The sequence below is a fragment of the Ambystoma mexicanum genome, chromosome 8 (genome assembly GCF_040938575.1).
Source record: "Ambystoma mexicanum isolate Mex_15411 chromosome 8, UKY_AmexF1_1, whole genome shotgun sequence".
In the NCBI taxonomy this organism is placed as follows: Eukaryota; Metazoa; Chordata; class Amphibia; order Caudata; family Ambystomatidae; genus Ambystoma; species Ambystoma mexicanum.
In genome coordinates, this window is record NC_090929.1 from 1508746915 (window position 1) to 1508764097 (window position 17183).

Sequence of the window (17183 nt, forward strand, 5' to 3'; positions counted from 1 at the left end):
ATGAGGGGAAAACGACTACCCTCGTTTAGGAGAACAATAACAAGGTCCAGAAGTCCAGCAATAATTGCTGGGGGTTTCACTAGGAGAGAGGATTAAGCATAAAACTGATACATCTCCCTAACGCAGTGTGCGGTATGAAAACCTTTAACATAACATTTGTGGAAGAACGTGGGTGCCTGCTAGGATTTACGTTTGAAGTTGTTTGGGTCCTTGTTTGGGAGAATTCTCAGAAATGTGCTAATTCCTCTCTACCATAGAGACCCCCAGCAACTTTGCTGGATTTTAGGACTTTACATTTTTAACTTGGAGAGAGTGAGACCCTTTTCCCCACTCTCTCATGTATTTTAATGTGATTTTGAACACTGTTTCCATATGCATAATCTTTTACATTGTGTCACACAGCACCTTCAGTTCAGTGACACAGTGAAGTCTTTCAGATTATCAAAGGTTTAAATACCTTCTCTTGGATGAACTACTGTTTCCAAGAACAGTTAAGTTAAATTGACTTTACTCACCTTTGTGACTTTCTAGACCCAGCACACACTGTCTTACAACAAGGTGCTGGACGGGTTCCTTAGTATCCCCTTTGTCTAGCTTCTCATGGAACATTTTTATGTTCCCCTTCCCTCGATGAATGGCTGGTGGCAGTGGTTTACTTTTAACTACCGTGGTGTGCTTTTACCGCGGGCTGCGTTCGCAGCCACGGTAAAGCACCCAAGGGTGCCATTTGCCATTTTTGTCAAAATGGCCCTGGTCTTTTTTTTTTTCGCCATTTCTTTCTGGAAAGGTCCTTCTTGAGATTTACTCTGCTCGCCAAACCAGGTTTGGTCCCTTTGCTAGTTTTGTCTTTGGCGGGATTCACGAGTGAAGCCCGCCTCTGGCTCCAGGGTGTCTGGCGGAGTGAAGGAAGCGAGGGAGGTGCCCGAAACTCCCTGTGCTTAGTCTCCTATAAGACAGGAATGCATTCTTAGGTGTTTGGCAGGCTGGCTGTCCAGCAATGACAGCCACCCTGATGGGTGATTGACAGCGAGGCTGGAATGAATGGGAGAAACCTGCATAAAAGGCTAGGCTTTTTGGCTTGGAAGGCAGAGAGTCAACCACTGGCCGAAGGAACCCGAAGAAGAACTTTGAAGAGACGCCTGCTGCAACTCATGGTCTGTCGGTTTGCCCGGTGTAGCCCTGCTGCTGATGCGCAGAATTTGTATCGACAGAGAAGCCTGCAAGGGCGACTTCTCCCTTTGAGTTGGTGGGACCAATCAACTCCAATGTATGCCACCTGCGCATCCTCTCAAAGCTGGTTGAATCTCCACTGCAGTCGCTGCTGGAACCGAATAGCCTGGGGAGGAACACCAGATCTTGTGCATTGCTTTTAAGCTAGCAAAGAAATACCGAAGTGCCACTTGTTTGAAGATTGCCTGTTGCGGTCGGTGATAGTCTCATTGCAGTGCAGGATTCCCCATAAGTCCTCCCTCTTGTCCCCACGACTGAGGCACAGGAACACCAGGATCTGCAGAGCTGCACAGGAACAGAAGCCATCTGCTGCAGTTTTCATCAACCTAAAGGTACTGTAAAATCTAAGTGAACTTACCTCTTGTTGTGCCACCTTGCTTGATCTCAGTTGAGACTTGTCTTGGCTGCTCTTGTAGAGTTGCTTGCATCTTCTACTACTCACAGGCCCAACAGGTTGTGACCCTACATTTGATTCTACTTTTGCTATAAAGATTTCTAAAACATTGTGCAAGACGTTTAGTTACCTGAAAGAAGTGCTTCATTTCACCTTGACTTTTGCTAACTTAACATTGGCTGGCCTGGCTCCCTGAATGACTTCTCTCTTCTGCTTAGGTGTTTTGCCTTCCTTCCAGGAAAGGGTTAACTGACTTTGCATTTGGGGGGTTGTTGAAAGTACTTAACCTGGTTAAGAATAATTGTGGGAATACTTGTCTTATACTTGTCTTATTCTGATACATCTCTTCTTTGACACTTCTCTAGTATATTCTAAATGCAATAGTGATATGTTAATGTCCACAACCCTCTAGCTATTGAAGTCACCTGAGGGTGTAGGTAGTGTCGGCGAGCGATCCCAAATGGGGATTTGCTGATTTAGAAAACTAAGAGTGTGTATTTTTTAAGTGTATTTGTGTGTTCCTTTATATTTCTCCCTTCCGAAGAAGACTTACTCAAACTGACTGTTAAATAGATTAATAATTGTTTAATCAAGAAACCTTGTGTGTAAGAGTTTATTTGAATACGTGTCACTGTCAATCTTTGTGTAACTCCCCTAAAGCTCACATTGACCACTTTTAAGATAAGCCTGGCTGCTCAACACGCTACCAACGTGTGTAGTACAGACTTATACCAAAGGTTGGGTTCCTATTGCCAGGAGGTCAGGGTTGTTGTAGTGCACCCAAAGGGTACTGCACACAATCTTGCCTAACAATCCTTTTGAAAGTTGCAACAAGCCCCACATAGGTGCATCTTAATCTGGTCAATGAGCTGCAGGTTCTCTAGGATATTTTCTTTCCTTATGTTTCAACCACAGCCTCCATGTCATTGCTCTGCATTCATCGATTTAGCCTCAGGGGGATCAATTCCAGGCTTGGGCACCTTGTGATCCTGATTATGGAGCCCTCATTGGTGGCCCCTAAGGTGCATTAAGGTAAAGGGTTAAAGATAGTGGGTAGGAATTCTTTAGGGGAATAGAAGCTGGGGTCCCTAACTGGGTGGCCTTCGTAGGAGGAGGTGAATGGTGCCTGAGAGGGCCTGCTTGTAGTGTGTTAAGAATTTATGACCAGGCCAGTAACCTTAATGTTTTTTACCGTTTTTGCATTGTTTTGTGTGTACATTCGGGTTTACTGCGTGTGGCTACTACACATGGCTAGTGTCCTAAAATAACCTTGCCACAAGAATTTTGCTTGTTCTTTTGCCATATTGTAGTTTGTCAGCCTTCCTGCCTTCTCGGGTCAGGAAAGTCCTGATAAGGTCATGCACCTGCATGTCATGAAGGCTGCTGCTTTCACAGGATTGTCTGTCCCTGTGTGTCTCGTGTGTGTGTCCATGCTCCTGAAAAGGGGGGGGGGGTTAGACTTTCTAGTCCCAGTCCACATCCTTGGTGCCAGAAAGTCTGTGGGGTAAATGTGAAATGGCTGTTTGAATAGTGCAGATATGATATGATTTTATTTATATCGCGCTCGTACACAAGTGTTTCAGAGCACGACCAGGCAAAAAGGGAGGTGAACAAGGGGCAACAAAAAAGAAAACCGCATTCTTACTAGGCCAGTGACATTTAAGAAAGCGCATGGAAAAGGGGGAAAGTGCATGGAAGGGGGGGTGGGGAGTGGAAAGTGCGGAGTAGAAGAGAGAACTGAAATAAATATTAAATAAAATAAATATGATATGATAGTTTATTTATATAGCGCCTATACACAATGTGTTTCAAAGCGCTTCAAGGCAAAGGAGGGAACAAGGGAAAATACAGCAACATTCTTACAGGCCATGAACAGTAAGGATGTGAAGTTAACTATCGTACTCAGCCTGACGACATTTCAGATATAAGGGAGGAGGGGGAGAGGGGGAGAGTGGGAAGGAAATGGAAACAGACAGGTGACTACTAGACTAGGCCTGACAACATTTCTGGTAGAGCCGGAGGAAAACAAAAGGTGAGGGAGATGGGTGCAGAAAGGTAGGGGAGGAACAAAACAAGCAACTATCGTACTAGGCCTGACAACGTTTGAGATAGTGCTGGAGGGAGAGGGGGGGGGGGACAGTAAGGGGATGGGGAAGCGACAGACGAGGTTGCTATCATACTAGGTCCAGGGACAATTCTGATAGCGTAAGTGCACAGATAAAGTAAGGGGAGGAGATGGGGAAAGGGAGAGGGGGGTATAGAACAGAGAGTAAGCAGTCAAAAAGAGTGGAGAAGCAAGAGGGGAGAGTAAATACAATTGCAGAAGTCAGTAGTAACACATAATGTTGCAAGTCTGGATACAAGATGAACATGGGAACAGCATGTTTCAGGGCCCCCATGAGTACAAGATGCAAAGGAAGTCCAGCATGAGAGATGAGAAAGGGTGACGCACCGTGAATCAATGAAGTCCATAAAAGTCAAATCCAGCATTGGCCACAAGATGGTGATGGTGAAACCAGAATGTATCAGGACAGACTCATGTGTGCAGGAAGGGGGTAGGGGGGAACAAGGGAACAACACGGGGGGACCATAGAGGGTGGGGATGGCCTGTGGGGATAGAGGGTGTAAACACATGTTGGTGCATGCTTACCTGCTGTCTTAGAAGGGGTTCGGGTCCTGGTCCGAACAGGTCCAAACAGGGATTGCCCTTTTCTTTGACTGCCCTTCACTTTGGACGCCCAGGTGAGACACCCTTGCTCTAAGAGTTAAGAGCAGGAAGGAAGAGGCGGGGCTAAGAAGGTGGGTGATGCTCAGGCCAGGTGACCTAGATCCACTTACACCTGCTCCCCAGCTGCAAAGGAAAAGAGGCTGGAGGGCTTCTTAAGTGGTGAAAAGGAGCGACAACCAGGAAGGCACCAGGTGGGCAGGGCTTGCTAAGTGGTGAAAAGGAGCGGCAACCAGGAAGGCACCAGGTGGCCGGGGCTTGCTAAGTGGTGAAAAAGAGCAGCAACCAGGAAGGCACCAAGTGGTAATAATAAATAAGGGCAATAAACCATGGTAGTGCAGCCAGCCAGTGGCAGGTGAAAGTTAGTCAGATAAGGTATATCTGATAAGTGCAGAAGAAATGTGGGAGGGGGAACTGTATGGGTACAGATACAGAGCGCTAGTGTGGAGGGTGGCCTGGAGGCAGTGCAGGAGGGTGGCAGGGTGAGCAGGTACCTGGGCCCGAATGACAGACGGTGGCTAGCTGCACGATGCCAAGAAGAAACAACCGATCAACGGGGGCAAAGGCAGAGGCAAAGAGGAAGATCTAGAGATGCTTCCGGAACTCAACATGATTTTCCTCAAGTTTCAAGGTGACAGGGAGGCTGTTCCAAAGGGAGGCACCAGGCAAAGACAGAGATCTACCCACAGCTGGTTTCTTTGCAAAATGACTGACACTGAGGGAGTTAGAAGTAGAGGAGCAAACGGCTGAGAGGGGAGGTATTTACGGAGGGATAGTTGAAGGTATTTTGGACCGAGGCCCCCAGAAAGCCTTGTGGACAATGCAGAGGGTTTTAAATGTAATCCATGCATCCACTTTGAGCCAATGAAGGGATTTCAGGGCTGGAGAGATACGATCCCAGGGCTTGAGGCCAAGGACTAGTTTCGCAGTCCTGTTCTGGACTAGCTGTAGAGGGTGGAGGGTGGAGAGTGGAGGCAGGTAGATTAGGAAAGAGGCTGTTAGAGTAATCCAGTCTGGATAGATCCAGAGCTTCTGAGACAGTGAGCTTTTGAGGGAAGGAGAGGAAAGGCAGAGTACCTCTAAGGAGGTGCAATACAAAGTTTGACTTGTTGGAGACGTCCGAGATGTGTGCGGAGAAGGAAAGTGTAGAGTCAGAGATAACCCCAAGGTTCATAGCCACGCAGGTGATGGTAGGAGGCGGGCCAAGGGAGTCCGGCCAGAGTGAGCGGAAAGGATGGAGATTGTGTACCAATAAGGAGGATCTTGGTCTTGTTGGCATTTAGACATAGATTGGTGGCGGCATACCAGTTTTGAATGTTGATTAGACAATGAGGGAAGGAGAGGAGGAAGCTGAAGGAAGCTTGAAAATGAGTTTGGTATTGCCAGCATAGCACTGGAAGTTTGAGCAGAAAATTGAAATGCATTAAGCTTGAGTTGCCAGGTATTGGTTGAAAAGCCAGGGCAAGATGTTGGACCCCTGGGGGACATCACATATGGAGAGGGAGATAGAAGACAGGAAGCACCCCAGTTGTACCTGGGAGGGTCGATCAGAGAGAAGAGGTCAGCCAGGCCAGACCCTGATCAGTGATAACAAGGTTGTCACGGAGACAATTAAGCAGGGTGGTATGGTTGACCATGTCGAACGCAGAGGAGAGATCAAGTTGGATAAGGACAGAGGGAATGTTGGAATCGAGGTTGGAGAGCAGGTCTTCACGGATGTTCAGGAGAGCAGTTTCCATGCTTCTGGTAGCTCTGAAGCCAGATTGGTGGTCATGGACTTTTTCCCAGCTCAGAATTTGGATAAAAGGGGGACTTCTGCAGCCATTTTCTGAGATCATTGTTGGAGCCAAGACTCCCTTGAAGAGCTGCCTGCTGAAGATCCTAAGACTCCTCCTAAAATGGCCATCATCTCTTCTAGTAGCTAACCCTTTGCATGACCTCTGAAGACCCTGAGTAGTGCCTTAGCCCTTTAGCCCTTGGACTAGTGGGACCAACTAGTCTCAATGCCGTCTCGAGTATCCTGCCCTTCTCAGCCTTCTGAAGTGTCCTTGGACTTCCTGGGGGATTGACAGGCTCTCTTGTGGGCTACCTCGCCAGAAGTGTCCCCGTTCAATGTTTGGGACTTCAGACTTGTCACTAGTAACCTTCTCCCCAAATTTCATATTTCAATCTTCACGGGACCCCTGTCTTGGAACAGCTTCTGTGACCACAACCAGAAGCTCACCTGTGTGCAGACACAGTTGCTTGAACTCGCTTTTCTCCAACCTGTGAAGTGTCCTCAAGTGGCTTGCTTCGGTGGTTCTTGCATTTCTTCATCGCATCTTGCAGATCCGAATGACCGGAAGAATCCTTGTACCCGCAACTCCTGGGCACCTCTCACCATTTCCGACAGCAGAAGATCGAGCCCCCTGTGAACCTCAGACCATCCACATCAGCATCTGGGAAAATCTGAGTATGGGGGGAGCAAACGCAGTGTATCTGTTCCCGCCTGTCCTCCATAGGATAATATTGGGAGAAAGTCCCTTTGGGCCTGATTACAAGTCTGGTGGTCCAGCAATGTACCGGCACCCTTTTCGGACTGCCACGCTAGGAGAATGTTTGCAGGGGCCGGTACTCCCCGCAGGTCTGACCTGCTCAGAGCACCGGACACTGCAGGCATGTTTTTCACAGAGGCACTGGTACTGTTGGCAACGGTGCCAGTGCTTGCGTGTCCTCATTCCCATGGAGCCCTATGGGGTTTTACAGGAATTGAGACTTAGTTTCAGCCACCTGACATCCCGGGCCACGGGGACCTGCGATATCCCAGTGGCACCGGTGTTGGGTAAAAATTGGTGCAGTCACGCTGTCAGACTACACAAGACTTGCCTGCTTGGTATTAGGTAACCCACCTTTTGGCATAGGTCTGTACTACGCAAGTTGGTAGTGTGAATGAGCAGCAAGGCCCATCTCAAGAGGGTTAAATGTGAGCTGTAGAGCTGCCAAGTAACACTTACACTCAAGGTTTCAGTTATAAATAGCTATTTATTTAACGTCAGTTTTAAATGAGCGTTCTTTAAAAAGGCAAAAGATTGTAACAATACGAATAAACTTTGAAATTACTTTTCAGAATCAAACCAGCCAGTTAATAATCTTTGGATATGCTTCATACACTTCTCCTACCCCTGGAGGTGACTTCAATCACAAGGATAGTATTTGCATTTATGTATTAAACTAGCATATTTTGCAGATTCAGAGTTGCAGAAAGGAAAGGTTAAGGGAAGCAAAAGGGTTAGAACAGATTCTCAGAATATGTGAGGACAACTGAATCCTCCAATTAAGTCTAGATAAGCCTTTCCCAGCAGTAACAGTGTTTCTGATGCTTGTGAATCTGCTTAGAATTGCACAGTCTATGGATCTGATGCACTTCTTGGGTAAAAGTCTTGCACAAAGTTAGAGAGTAGAGAAAAATCACTTGTAGGGCCACAAGCCGGCATCCGTCTAAGGCAGGAGTACAAGGCTCCTGACTGAGCCTCCCCACACATCTCCCCTTCAGCCTAGGAGCAGAAGCTCCCCTTCATCCGCAGCAAGAATGTGCACTAAATGGCACAATTTGCGCACCTTTACGACGACCGACGAGTTTGAAAGAGACTTATTTCAAAATGCCCATAATATCACTAGGTTTCACTATCTCGCTCCTTCAGAGTGCTATATTCTGATTTTGCCATTTATTACGAAAATCGTAGTTTGCCTCCATGTTTACCACGAGGCTTGATGTCTTGAAGATGGCCGCCACCTTTTTATCGGCACCTTTAAACCAGGAAAGTGCCTCTGAGTCCGGATTGGTCAGCCCCCAGGCTACTTATCCAATCCTGCGCCATCGACTGGTGCAAGCCGGCATCCGTCTAAGGCAGGAGTACAAGGCTCCTGACTGAGCTGACCGAGCATGTCGAGCTCAGAGCGGGACACCCCCTTTGAACCTTTCACCCCCGTCTTTTCAACACTACATCGCCACTTGTACCGGGCACTTCAGCTCACATGCAACAAACTGTGCAGCCCGCTGAGGATCATCTACACTACTTTACTCGCCAACATCACAAACTAAGCCACATCTGCACGAGCAAACCTCTGGTGAGACTGTTATACATGTACTGCCATAGAACGTGCTGTTGTTTGTTTTGCTTCATATTCGCTATCAACGGGCGCTCCGAATGCCTTAAACGCATATTGGTTTACCCGTGCCCACTAAGTGCCTAATTTGCCTTTTATAGCTCGCCTCCAAATATACTCAATGTACTAGCTCAGCTGTCGCTTCCGGCTAGAGCTATTATGTCTACTTTTAGAGTGTCGTATTGCCCTAGTCACGCATTATTACATTAATAGCGGTTGAAGTTCCCACTCATCTCAACTTGCCCATTCGATACTACTGAACACGCTTTGTACTCCGCTCATGCTCCATTGCCTGCCCAGTTGCCTGTATAACATGCAGTACCAATCCTTAACTGGACCAGCCTTTGCTAAGATCTAACCTTTGGGTCCTGTACTCTGATTTAGACTTGGCCCTTATCAGCAATTTATATGCATTTTACTACTACTTGATTTGAGCCTAATTAGCCTGATACAGAAGCACGTTATTTGAACGACTGTATTGCTGGGAACCGCTATAACATTGTAACTGTGCAAGACTACCTGCAAATGTACCATATGGTATGTATAGTAAGCAACTGCCAAGCACTCACTTGAGCTTGTATCTTCATGCTTTTTACCTGTCCTATGCAATTACTGAGCCTGTCATATATGAGGGCTCGTACTCTGCAATTACGGCATTTGTCATGTATTAGGTCTTTGTACCTGCAATTATTGCACATGTCATATATTAGGATTTTGCATGACCTATTGTTAGGCAAGATTGTATGCAGTACCCATAGGGTGTACTACAACAACCCTGACCTCCTGGCAGTAGTAACCCAACCTTTTGGTATAGGTCTGTACTACACAGGTTGGTAGTGTGGACGAGTAGCCAGGCTTATCTCAAGAGGGGTCAATGTGAGCTGTAGGGGAGTTACACAGAGGTTCACAGAGACAAGTATTCAAGCAGACACTTGCACACAAGGTTTCTTGATAAAACAATTATTCATTTACCAATCACGTAATATAAGCCGCCTTCAGAAGGGAGCACTGTAAAACACCACACAAATATACTTCAAAAATACACAATCTCTTAGTTCCGAATCAGTAAATACCCATTCGGGATGGCACACAGCAGAGACCTAAACCCACAGCTGACTTCAATTGCTAGTGTGCTGTTGACATTAATGCATTACTGCTGGTATTCAGAATTAGTTAAAAGTAAGTAAAAAAGGGAATGATTATTAGAACAAACAAGTTCTCACAAATATTTATTAAGCAGGCATATATTTCGGATCACCCAATAAGAGTCATTGAGCTAAATGTGTCTATATGGGCTGAAGCACTTATTTGAGGGTGAGTAGAAAAGTCATTGCACAATGTTAGTCTTTGAAGAAAAAGATGAATCGATGTAGGGCCACAAGCTGTTCGACTTGTGAGTAGTAGAAGATGCAAGTAACTCTACAGCAAGAGGTAAGTTCTCTTAGACTGTGTACAGTGCCTTTTTAAAATGAAGAAAAGATGAAGAAAAGATGCCTGCTTATTTGACTGATTTTTGGCCCTTCCAAGATGGCCGCCATGGTTTTCTTTGTTGTGTAGGAAGACTGGCTGAACTGCCACTCCCTGTGCAGCACTCCCATTGGTTGCTGTTTTCTTCCATCCAACCAGTGACCGACAGGCTTCAGCCTGCCCGCTCAGCAAAGGCCCACTTCTAAGGCCCCTGTCTGCTCCCTGTACGCTTCCGGAAAGCTAATTGGGGTCCTCCCTGCACCTTAACCACAATGATGCTGCCACCTCACTCATCTAAGTAATCGGGACTGCCTTGACATTGTCACTTCTAGAACTATGGGTTACTTCCCTACTTCTGGACTCACTCCTACCACCTTTAACTATGTTAATGTTGAAGGATATTTGTACTGCGCACTATCGCCACCGGAGTGGTCCCCTGGCGCTCTGGCGGCTCTGAAAGAAAAAGGGGGAAGGAGGAGGGTGAGTTAGTGGGAATAAGCTGGAAATGTGCACGAGAGCAGCGATGTGCTGTTGGCGGCCTCAGCCCGGTGGGTCCGCTGGCTGGGTTTGGGTGTTTTATGGTCGGTAGTCGTTGTGTGCTGTTGTGAGAGTCTGTGTGGTTTGTTGCAGTGTTGTGAAGTTTGTGCAGATTGTTTTGTTGTAGGCTGTGGTTGTGTTTGGTTAGTTTGAGAGGTGTATGCAGAGGGGTGAAATTGTTAGTGGGTTGGTTAGTTGGCATTGCTGTCCGGCTATGTAGGTTTCACTCCCGCCCCTGCGAAACGTGGCACATGCCAGCGCTTGCAATCACATCCATTGGCGGCACCTGCCTTCATTCACGACTCCATACGGTCAATGCCCATGTCAATGTCCACAGCTTAGTTCAGTGTGCAAGTGCGTCCCGGGAGGATAGCTCAGCAGCAACGTGCTTGCCTTGGAAACAAGACGACACGAAGCAACACAGGTTTTGATCCCCGGGTCCACGCTTAGAAACCTCTGGGTATTTAAGCGCGTTATTAATACACAACTAAGACAAAAAACAATTCCGCGACAAAAAGTAACAATTCCTGCAACAGCGCCTCAATAACAATCAGAGCTCTATGCAAGTATGATACCTGGTTGCAATTATGGAGTGGGTGAGGTTGTTGGGTGGAATTGGCTAGGAGTGCTGATTCCGTGCTCATGGGTGTTGCTTGTGTCCTATTCGACTTAGCATCATCTCTTTTGTAGTAGGAGTTTTCTCTGGTCAGTTCTGGGTGTTGCCAGTGTCCTCCTAAATTTAGTCATCCTTTTCTTTGTGTTTCCCTATTGGTTGTTTTGGTTTTTTAGTTTGAGTCTGTGGTGTTGAAGAGCCAGGTTTTTAGTAGTTTTCAGAATTGTAGGTGGTCTTTGGTGTTTCTCATTTCTTTCGAGATGTTCCAGGTTTTTGCGGCTAAGTGGGAGAAGGAGCCCCCAAATTCTTTTCTTTAGGTATGGTTTTTGTTCCAGGCGGATTTCGTTGCTTGATCTGAGAAGTCTCCTTGGCTTGTAGATTCTTTTCTTTTGTAGGCATTCTGCTCCTTGTCTGCTGATTGCCCTGTGTGTTATGCACAATGTTTTGAAGGTGATGCGCTGTTTGACTGGGAGCCAGTGCAGTGTTTTTAGGGCTGGAGTGATGTGGTCTCTTCTTGATAGTTTGAGGAGCAGTCTGGCTGCTGTATTTTGGATCAGTTGTAGTTTCTTCAGGAAGTGTTCTGGTATCCCGAGGTAGAGGCTGTTTGCATAGTTGATTCTTGACATGATGAGAGTGACAATTGTTAGTTTTGTGGGTGAAGGAGAGGAAAGCTAGTATTCTTCTTGCCGTGTGGAGAAGGAAGAAGCATTTCTTGATGTTTGCATTTATTTGTGGTTCTAAGGTTAGGGTGTTGTCCATCAGGACGCCCAGATTTTTTAGTACCTTAGCTGGATTTGGTGCGGTTCTCATTTCCGTTGGACATGGGATGTAGGTGGTGGTCTCTTAGTTTTTGGATATCACTGTTCTTTCTGCTTGTTACTCCCATGTTGTCATCCTGATGTGCAGTGCTTCTTAAAACCCTTTGCTAACATCTGAATCCCTGATTGGAAAGTCAAATCTTGCTGTTTTTGCCTTTTGCCGCCCATTGCTAAATTCTCTGTATTGCTTGTAATACTATATTCTCTGTAACTTGTCAGCCCAGTGACTTCACCACTCTTTTTTGTCCCACACCTACCTGCCTTAAACCCCCCCCCTCCCCCCCCCCCCCCCCCAACCAGCTTCTCCATCCTCTCCTCGCTTCCACCCCCATGGCGCTTTCTGTTTCTCCTATCTTTTCCAACTGCTTCTCCATTGGCTATCCTTCCCTTCTCACTAAGTCTGGTAGGAAGAAGTTCAAAAAGGATATCTTGGCCTCTAACCCCGGTCTTCCTATCGCCGACACCTACTCCAATACTTCAGACAGACCCTCACCGACATTCTTTGTCGTTCCTTTGCCAGATCTATGGACTCTTCATATGATCTTTGTGCTCCGTCATATTTCCTCCTCTTCCATTAATGGTTGCACTCGCTGGGAAGTTCTCATGGCTTCCTTCGACTCTAAAGTCATCATTAATGTCTACCTTAATGGCACTGTCATGGTCCAAGGCCCTCGGGCCAATCTCCTCCTTTTAGAGGCGCTTCCCTTGCCTCATCAATTTCCTCTGATCTCCTGCTGTCCACTCCTCTCAGCCCTTGGCTACCATGCCCTCACTCCTCCTCCTCCTCCTCTGCCACTTTCTCTGTCAAACACGTCTCTGATATCTGCTACCTCCATGAAGAACTATACCTTGATTTCCTTGGTCTTACTGAGACATGGTTCACGGCCAGCTCTGTCACAAGCTTCAACACTCTTCCCCCCGATGGCTAAAAGATTGTCTCCACACCCAGGTCCTCCCGGTCTGGTGGAGGGGGTAGCCCTGATCGTTCCTGAGTGGATTCCTGCCTCTATCATTCCCACTCAGACCTACACCTCTTTTGAATGCCTTGTCTGTAGGCTCGCTCTCTCTCCTACCCATTCTCTTACTGTGGCTACCATCTACGGGCCTCCTGGTAAAATCACCTAATTTCTCTGAGTGGGCGGACCTCTCCTCCTCCCTTCTGGCCTCTACCACTCAACTCCTCCTCCTCAGGGACATCAATATCCATTTAGACTCTCCTTGTTCCTCCTCTGTGACCTCTGCGACTCCCTTTCCCTGTGCATCCTCCCCTCTGGCCCGACTCACACTGCAGGTCACACACTCGATGTCTTGATCTCCTCTGACCTCCCCCTCTCCATCCCTCTGACCACTCCTTTCTCCAGGAGCAATCATTCCCTCGTCTCCCCTCCTCTCCTCTCTCCCTCTCTTCCCCCAAGCCAAGCCTACCCCAACACTGCCACCTACCTTCTCTGACATCCGGCCCATGAAGTGTCATTCGAGGCTTTCGCCGACGCCTTCTCCCCTCTCCCTCCCGCCTCTGGCCGTTTCACATCCTGGCACAGCCCTGTCTTTGCACTACTCTTCAATTTCTGATACTCTTAATGCTCTTGCCCCTGTCATGAGGATCAATTTGAAGTCCAAAGCCAAGTGCAATTCCTGGTATGACTCTGACCCAACTACACTTAAACGTAAGTGTAGGTTGGCTGAGAGGAAATGGAGGGCTTCTTGTTCATCCTCTGACAATCTGGCCTGTCGCCTGCTCCAAAGGTAATACTGACTCTCTATCCTCACCAAGAAGAGAGTCCACATTCAAGCTCGTGTCTCTGAGGCATCTAACAACTCGGCCGAACTCTTTAAAATCTGCAAGGAGCTGGCCAACCCCGATGCAGTCCCTACCCCTCTTGTTGCCTCCCAGGCTCTTTGCAATGCCCTTGCCTCTCACTTTATCTCAAAAACCCAGGACATCCTGTCCCCCCTCTCCACCTCTCCCCTCTCTGTCTGTGCTTGCTGACCCTCCTTCAGCCACCCCCCCCACCCTCCTTCTCGTCCTTTCCTCTTTTCTCCCGAGATGAGGTCGCTAGATAAGTCAGTTCTATGACAGCCTTGTCAAAACAGGTTCATCCCTGTTCCTCTGAAACCATCAAGGACCACATTGACTCCCTCGTGCCGGCCCTTGCTGATTTATGCAACCAGTCCTTTGCCACAGGATCCTTCCCCTCCCCTCTGAAGCACTCCCTTGTGCATCCTCTTCTCAAGAAACAAACAGCTGATCCTTCTTGTCCAGCAAACTATTGCCCAATTTCCATTACTCCTTTTCTGGGAAAACTCCTGAAAAAGCTGGCCATCTCTCAGTTTAACCTTCATTCCAATTCTTTTGGCGGTCTCTGTGACCACCAGTCTGGCTTCAGAGCTGCCAGAAGCATGGAAACTGCTCTCCTGAACATCCGTGAAGATCTGCTCTCCAACCTTGACTCTTAACATCCCTCTGTCCTCATCCTACTCGATCTGCCTTCGACATGGTCAACCATACCATCCTGATCAACAGTCTCCGTGATAATCTGGGCATCACTGATCAAGCTCTGGCCTAGCTGGCCTCTTTCCTCTCTGATCGACCCTCCCAGGTCCAACTTGGGTCCTTCCTATCATCCATCTTCCTCTCTACCTGTGGTGTTCCCCAGGGATCTAACCTCTTGCCCTGGCTTTTCAACCAATAACTGGCAACTCTCGACCACTGCATTACCATTTTCTGCTCAAATTTCCAGTTCTATGCTGACTCTAAACTGAACTCATTTCAGGCTGCCCTCGGCCACCTCCTCTCCCTCTCTCATCTCCGATTGCCTAACTGCCATTCAAGATTGGGGTGCCACCAATGTTCTTTGTCTGAATGCCAGCAAGAGGGAGCGCCTCCTCATCGGCGCACCTTCACCATCCTTTCCCCTCACTCTCTGGCTGGCCTCCCTTGGCCCCCCTTCTATCCCCACCTGCGAGGCTAAGAACCTCGAGGTCATCTTTCACGCCACACTTTCCTTCTCCGCCCACATCTCTGATGACTCTAAAAAGTCAAACTTCCTACTGCACCTCCTCAGAGGTACTCTGCCTTTCCACTCCCCCCCCCCCCCCCCAAAGGGAATGGTCTCCAAAGCTCTGGTTCTCTCTACGCTGGACTATTGTAACAGCCTCTTTCTAAATCTACCTGCCTCTACTCTCCGCCCTCTGCAACTATTCCAGAACAGGACTGTGAGACTTGTCCTTGGCCTAAAGCCCTGGGATCGTATCTCTCCAGCCCTGAAATCTCTCCATTGGCTCCCAGTGGATGCAAGGATTAAATTCCAAACCCTATGCATTGTCCACAAGGCTTTCTGGGGCCTGGGTCCAAAAACCCTCCGCTATCCCTCCGCAAATACCTCCCCCCTCGAGCTCTTAGCTCCTCTACCTCCAACTCACTCAGGGTCAGTTGCTTTTCAAAGAAATGAGCTGGGGGTAGATCTGTCTTCGGCTGGTCCCTCCTTCTGGAACAGCCTCCCTGCCACTCTTAGGCTTGAGGAGAACCATCCCCGGTTCCGGAAGCAACTTGAGACCTTCCTCTTTGCTTCTGCCTTTGCTCCCCCTCTCCCCTGCTGATCTGTTCTCTCTTGGCACTGTGCACCTGGCCACCCTCTGTCCTCCGGGCCCAGGTACCTGCTCACCCTGCCACCCTCCCGCACTGCCTCCGGGCCACCCCTTGCACTGGGGTCTGTATCTGTACCCATACAGCCCCCCCCCCTTGTCCTCCTGCACGTATCGGACCTACCTTGTCTGCTGCCTTAAACCCAGCACTTGCTGGCTGCACTACCACTGGTTTTTGCCTTTATTATTTATCTGTTTCTCCTTTGCTCCGCACTTTCCACTTCTCCCCCCATCCATGTACTTTTCCCCTCCCCTCTGCCATGCACTTGCGCGTTCTCAGACTCACTGGGCATGGTAAGATCGTTGTTTTTGTCTCCTCTGTTCCCCTCCCTTGCCTTGTCCCGTTCTGAAACACTTGTGTACAAGTGCAATAGAAATACAATATCAATATCAATACCACAGAGTGCATTTGGGTCTCCTAGGAGACTAAGCACAGGGAGTTTCAGGCACCTCCCTCACTTCCTGCCCCACAGACGCACTGGAGCCAGAGATGGGCTTCACTCATGAATCCTGCCAAAGGCAAAGTGAACAAAAGGACCAAAACTGGTTTGGCACACAGAGTAAATCTCAAGAAGGACCTTTCCACAAAGAAATGGCAGAAAAAGAAGACTGGGGCCATTTTGACAAAAATGGCTCCTTTGGGTGCTTTACTGCAGCATGCGAAAGCAGTCCACAGTAAATGCACACCACGGTAGTTAAAAGTAAACCACTGCCACCAGCCATTTAGTGAGGAAAAGGGTAACATAAAAATGTTACATGAGAAACTAGACAAAGGGGCTACTAAGTAACCCCTCCAACACCCTATTGTAAGAAAGTGTGTGCTGGGTCTAGAAAGTTACAAATGTAAGTAAAGTCAATTTCACTTTACTGCTCTGGGACACAGTAGTTATCTCAGGGAAGGTTATTTAAACCTTTGGGAAGTCTGTAAGACTTCCCTGTGCCACTGCAAGGTGCTGTGTGACAGTGTAAAGGATGATGCCCATGGACTTTGTCAGGCTCCATAACCAAAAGAGAAACAAAGTTCAGAAATCACATTAAAATACATGAGAGAGTGGGAAAAAGGGTCTCACTCTCTCCAGGTTAAAAAAAATCAAGTCCTTAAAATACAGCAAAGTTGCTTGGGGCCTCTAAGGTGGCGGGAATCAGCACATTTCTTAGAATTCTCCCCAACACTCTCCTTTTGGCTCCAGAGTGTCTGGAAGGGCAGGAAGTCAGGTAGGTGCCCGAACCTCCCCTGTCCTTTATCTCCATGTTTACCTGAATACACCCAGTCCAGATTGACTGGCTGTTCAACACCTGCTGTGTGAGTGACAGCTAGTCTGTGCATGAACGGGAGAAACCTGCATAAAAGGAGAGGCTTCTAGAACTGAAAACAGTCGACCACCGGAAGAAACATCTGAAGAAGGAATCGCAAAGAGAAGCTTGCTGCATCCTCTTGGAACGTTTAACTGCCCAATGATGCTCTGCTGCTGTGCTGAAACTCCTTTCGTAATCTACAAGAGAAGCTCCGGAAGGGACGACTTCTTCCCCTGGGTTAATGGGACCAACTAACCCCAAGACTAACTTTGCTGAAGGACCTTCCCCAACTGGCTGTACTTCCTTGCTGCT

At 47.9% G+C, this 17183-nt stretch overlaps 1 protein-coding gene across 1 annotated transcript in view; it reads left to right on the forward strand.

Annotated features, from left to right (window-relative positions):
* Nucleotides 1–17183, forward strand: part of PDCD11 (programmed cell death 11) — a 1291633-nt gene that overhangs the window by 291258 nt on the left and 983192 nt on the right. The gene's annotated exons all lie outside the window — the stretch shown is intronic.